Source organism: Stomoxys calcitrans, chromosome 1 (genome assembly GCF_963082655.1).
Source record: "Stomoxys calcitrans chromosome 1, idStoCalc2.1, whole genome shotgun sequence".
NCBI lineage: Eukaryota > Metazoa > Arthropoda > Insecta > Diptera > Muscidae > Stomoxys > Stomoxys calcitrans.
In genome coordinates, this window is record NC_081552.1 from 106,158,260 (window position 1) to 106,164,822 (window position 6,563).

Consider the following 6,563-nt stretch of genomic DNA (forward strand, 5'->3'; position numbering starts at 1 on the left):
TTTACGTCAAAGCCGTAAATATGATCCCAATTGGGAATCTAAAAATCCCCAAATTTTTCTCACTTAGATTATAGTGTAAATACGTCTTTAGTTGCAAGAAAGTATCTGATTACTTTCTTGCCTTTTTTTTGTTCGCCTGCCCCACGAAACGGCCATATTGCGATTGCAATTTCCGCAAATCTGCCTATTCCTTTTTTACCTGCACAACAGTCCACACCGTACTGGTAAGATCTCATCCATAAGAAAAATAAATCCACATCTTGGTTCCATATTTGTAATTCCGTGTGTTTTATTTTCTTGTTCTTGTTTTCTATTTCGTTGGGATCTTTAATAATTGAGTTGCAAACCAATCGAAATTTGGATTCTATTGGTTTGCCTTGGCTCAAGAGCGATTCTTTTTTTGATCCAGGTCGTATTTGCTCCAGCTTACTCCTAAGCAATTTCCAATTCAGCGATTTAGCCTGAACAGTATCACATATTTGGAAGCCGATAAACAAGCATATTAAAACAACCATTTTGACAAGTTGTGTGGTAGGGGTGAGAGCATTTTCGCTCAAGTGAAAAAGAGTCGAAAATATTTGTAATAGCATGCATATTTTGAGAAGTTGTGCCTGGATTGACTCCTAAAAGAGGTATATTTGTATGCCTACATGTTGGGTGCGATATGTAATTCCGTCCCGCTTTTTTAGTATTAAGAAAAAAACTTTTATATTAGGAATTTTTTTTTTTCAGTGAACTAAAAATGTTTATTCAAACTTAAAGAGATTGTCCTTAATTTTAAGATTATGGTAATAAAAGACGTAATAAAAGACCAAGACGCGGCGTTTTAAAAAATAAAATGCATAAATCCTTAACACAAAGAAATTAATACAAAAATCAAGTTTTTTTTGCATTTGAAACCCAAGGATATGCAGACTTGAATTAACGATATTAGTCCATAATTAAATGCAAAAATAGAAATGGGTAAAAGCTTGCTGCAACTTAAATCACATTGTATTTTTGGGGAAAAGAAATCCATATCCTTGAACTTCTGTTTGAAGCTTTGAGTAAAGCGGACATACATATTTTTATTTCGCTCAGCAAAAATTTTCTGTTTCTCGTAATAGGTAGTTATTTTCGGAGACATTTTTAAAGTCACTCAAGGATAGTTAAGATATTGTTATCCATAAGGCATTAATTGATCTGTGTCTGTTTCCAGTAGTGCGGCAGATTTAAAGCTGGAATGGACTCCAAAGATCCAACAGCTGCGATGGTGGTATCAGGCCGTAGTATATTGTCTGCTAGAGACTACGACTGGTGGAGCTGTTGCCCCAGACTCCACTAGCCGACAGATGTTTGGTCATTAGGGGCTTTCGACGAAGACACCCGGTTCGAGTCGTAAGGACAAGGCCGAACCTATTTTATCTTCGCGTGCCTATAATTTGCATAGATTATCTCTGGCAAACCAGTACGCTTTTTAAGAGATTGGAATAATTAGAAGCCCATCGCTCTCAGGAAGGAAGGAAGATATTCCTTCTCGACCAAAGGTACACGCATGGATACCAAGGATTCCCTCAGATCCTGAATCCATATTTGGGAGACTAAGGGACTGTAAACCCAATCTTTCAACCACTGACAGACCTCAACAAGTCTAATGGAGTTGTGTCCTACGGATTCAACAAGTTAAAGCTGAAGGTGTATAGAAGCGGTGGGGATGGGGAATCAGGAGAAACTATCGACCACATCTCTAAAATCTGGAGGATTGCAGAAAACCGGAAGTCTCCCTGACACTATCGGAACAAGAGAGGAAGGCTTCGGAACGGGATCCGACAGGCCTATGTGGGTGGGTCATCCAGTGTCATTGGGCTCAAGGTGTGCGCCCGCGGAGAAGGACAGAATTCAAAAGGTTTCTCGACAGCATCAGCTAGTGAAGCAGCTAAGGAGCAATCGTCTACACCGCATGTGTCCGCTTTCTCAACTGACCCTGGAAATGTAAGGAAACTCATAATGAAAATATCGAACGTATCTCGTAAAGATGAAATCCTGGCGGAATCAGAAGACTAGGCTTACGCAATCCTGACTATAGTCCGGTTTCTGCATATAAATCTCCATCATTGTAAGGCTGCTTCGGAGGTACTAAAGGTCCTTCTGATGGCGTGGTTCTCAGTCAAGAGCCATGGGTGTGTGGAGGAATGGTTCGCGACTAAGAAATCCGGGATTTAAACCCGTAAATCCGGGTTTAGTACCCGGGAGACGTAGAGGCTGTTATTTTCACAAAGAGTAGTCTAAATGCTTTTCTTCTTCCGTCGCTAAGCACTGAAGTTCAGTAGTAGTCAGCCTTGAAATAAGTAAGTCTTATTTCTGGATGGCTTCCCTATATCTGGCACATGATTCTATGGCATTGCTACGTTTTTTTTGTTGGTTCCCAACCTCTGGATTCTGATTAAGGAAAATAAATGTTTTTCTAACTAGGCTATGACTTTCTTTAACGAACTTAATTTCTTTATATTTTTCACTTGCTTCTTCAATTGGTTTTGTAAGCATAGCAAGCATTGGGTTTTGTTTCTTCATATTCTGTTTCTTTTGCTTTATGAGAATAGAGAAATTTTCATTTAAAATTTTCAAACTTCTAAAAGACAGTCGCTTTGGTCGCAGCAGGAATTTTCATTTGGTCTGATAATTTGTGTGTTGACCGTGAACCCGGAAATATTAGTATTACTTAAAAACCGTTAGTTTAGTGTTCCGCGAGCTTTTTATTAGTGGAAAATTTTAAAGAATATCGCTCAAGGAATCTTCAATTCATCTTTTCGGAGTCTTTTTGAGACTTCCCATCTGGAAGAGGTTGTGAAAAACCTGCATTTTCGATTGTCCAATTGTTTTGTGGACCGATTGGCAAGAAGGGAATATCTTGAAGCCAGAATCAATATTTTTGTTCCTCTTGATTACGATATCTTCGAGACGCTTCAAAGGATATTCGACAGGAAGCAGACATTTGGAATTTGACTGGTGGTCAGAAGTTCCTCCGAACCACCTGGGTTCGGAAGACCCATATAGAAACTTTAATTGAATATAAAGATATTTCAAAACATGGAAAACTAATCAAGGACACGACACATTATTGTAGAGATTTCTCTCATTAATTTTAATATCACACATCTATAAATAATCTTTTTATGACGTCATTTTTCGTCATTTAAAAACATCCTGAGACATACCTTTATTATTTAATATAACCGTCTGATTTAATCGTCTTAAGTCTACTTTTTGCGCTATTTTTCCTTAATACGAACTTAGTTTAGACACATCAAACATTTTTCATTAGATTTACTCTTTTTGTTACATACATTTTTAAAAACTTGAATTCTCATTGAGCTATGCAATTTTGAAATATCTTTTATAACGTAATTTCAAACCCTCAGCAAGTGGCTGCATATCCGAAGTCATCAGGCCTGGAGACAACTAAGGATTAATTTGGTGAGTCAAGTGATATATTTCATTTTTGTATACGCTCTTTCACACATTTTGTTTTAACTTTTACATCACATTTATTAAGTTTTTAATTCTATAATTTTTTTGATAATTTTTGTAATTTAAATAAGAATTTGAATTTTACTTACGGTCAGGACTTTTTTTTTTGTTTCCAAACTTATCCAGTTACTTTGTTATTAGTTTTAATGTAAAATACAAACCTACAATATGAACTATTAAGTTTTAGTTTTCCTTACGAAAAGTGAAGTACACCAAGTAGAGGATGGGTACGTGGCTCAACATTGTAATTTAGACAAGGTTGGGTGAGAAACTTAAGAAGATGCGGCGAATTAACATCTAATGCTGCAGACATCATTGAAAATTTTCTGTTTCTATCCTATTTTAATATCTCTCTTTTCTCATCTATCCCCTAATCAAAGAGCTACCTTATTTTACTTATATGAAAACGATTCCGTGCCTGCTTCTAATGAGTAAGAACCGCCCCATGACTGAGCACGGCCGGCGGCAAGGAGGTAGCCACACTCGGAAGAAGCAGGACCCGCGAAGGTGGAACGTTACATATATTAAATGGCGCCCAACGTGGGGCCCAGCAACTGGACGTTTTCTGATTATTGTAAAGAATTCGAAAATCCAATATATACGCTGGTCCCTCTTATTTATCTATAGACTCCTCTCTTCTTTCTTCTAAAAGTTCTATAGGTTATCATCGGAGTTTTGTTTATTGCAGATGCAGTTTTCATACCATCTTGACCTATATGAACTTGTCTATTTTCATATACTTTTCTGATGAATTTTGTTGTTTGGAATACTTTTCTGAAAATTCACATCAAATCTACTCTACTTTTCTTTCCTTATTTCATTGAGACTGGTATCATTGAGACTTAACTTTTGGTGTTATATCGAATGGTTACTCGGATACTTGTGGGAGTGTTAAGTTTTGTTTCGTAAAGTTTCCAGCTTTTATTGGAATTGTACTATTCGGACCGTATATGTCTGGATTGTATACCATAAAAGGGGTTAAGTTTAGTTTCTTTGGTATTTTTGGATTGCACAATGATGTTTTTTTTTTTTCATCCTCTACTTATTGGGTTATTTCACTGAGTAGTTAAAATTCAGATATTGTTTATATACTTTTATTTTTCCATCACATTAAATATTAAGATATTTTGTTCGGTTTTTGATTTTTTTTTTTGTTGTTATTTCAATTGCAACGTCTATATAGTTAATTTTTGTTATGCCTGTTACACGAAGTCTGGACAGGACGATGAGACGTAACTCTACTGTTGGAGCGGGAGGTGACGGACATAGTTCCCCAGTTGGACATAGAACGAGATCTAGGACTCGAAGAGATGAAGGTGATCGTAATGGGGCTTCCGCATCTCCAGATTTAAGATCTGGTAATGTACAGAATGTGGCCATCCAAGACGATGGACTTTCACTGATGCAGATGGTAATAGGGCACCTCTTTCACAGGAAGGTGGAGCAGTTGTTGGGTTAGGACACCCGATAGGGTTAGATGAAAGTAGTGTTCGTCGGATGATATCCGAGTCTATTTCGGAAGTGCGAAGAGATCTTACTTCTGCGATAGTCAATGAAGTAGGCGATATGCTTCGGAATATGACTTTAGAAACAGGGATCGGTGGCAGAGGTTCACAACCCTATGTGGATCAGACGGCAGAGCGCAATGAAAGACCTCCTGTACGTTTGGATAACCCAGAGAAGGCTTTGAATATTATTCGAAATTGGAAACTGTCGTTCACTGGCAGTAACCGGGATATGCCAATTGACGAATTTATATATCGAGTGCAGATAATGACCTATAACACACTTGATGGAGATTTTGGAGTTTTGTGTAGGAATGTACACATATTGTTTGAAAATAGAGCTTTGGAGTGGTATTGGAGATACTATCGACAAAACAATAATTTTACCTGGGTAGGTTTATCTGAATCGCTAAAGACACAGTTTAAAGACTTTTACAATGATTTCGACATAAAGGATGACATACGTCGTAGAAAACAAAAGTCCAATGAGTCCTTTGACGAATATTATGAGACAATAATTTCTTTGGCTGACAAATTGCAGACACCTTTATCAGATAGTGAGCTTTGTGAGACTCTTGTACGTAATCTTCGGACTGAGATCAGACACGAGCTATTACATCTGGATATTTATCGCATATCAGAATTACGGAAGGCAGTTCGATGGCATGAAAAATTTGTAAGAGATACTCAAGTTTCACACAGTGGTAGATTGGTACGCCAGAAGGATAATTTGGCTGAGATTGACGGAGAATTTGAAGAGAACAGAGGAACCATTGATGGTGATGTCATGGAACTACATAAAAGTGTAGTTTGTTGGAATTGTGGGATGAATGGGCACATCTACAAGGACTGTTTAAAAGATAAGACAGTCTTTTGTTATGGGTGTGGACTGAAGGATGCTTATAAACCCACTTGTTCAAGGTGCCATGGTTCGGGAAACTTGCGGAAGGATGTCCCCCGTCAGCAGAGAGGACATCCGCATCATTAATGGGAAATTTAGACAACTTACCAGATGAGACAATTTACCAGGATAATACTAAATTTGTTCCTTTTACTAAAATAGGACAAACTAATTCACTCGGAGAGACAAATATTATTACAGCCAAAGTTACACGCAGTGCAATTAGGATGCGGAAATATTGGAGAGAGCTAAGAAAATTTAGGAAATACAAGATTGCCTCCATAGTAACCAAGACTTCAGACTCTAGACCTTTTATACCTCTAAATATTGAAGGTCAATTATACATGGCTTTACTAGATAGCGGCGCAAACAAGAGCGTTATTGGAGGAGATTTAGAAAGACGAGTGCAAAATTCTAAGAATTTCAGAAAATCTCGTGGTCAGGTTAGCACGGCTGACGGTCAGTCACAGCCAGTGTCGGGAGTTTTGGATCTCGAATTTTCAATGGATGGTCGTGATTGTAGATTTGAATTCTTAGTCATCAGCACGATAAAACAGGACTTAATATGTGGCATAGATTTTTGGAGGAGGTTTGACATTACCATATCTATGGGTAATGAAGTAAATGAGGTTTGCTGTGAGATGAAGGAG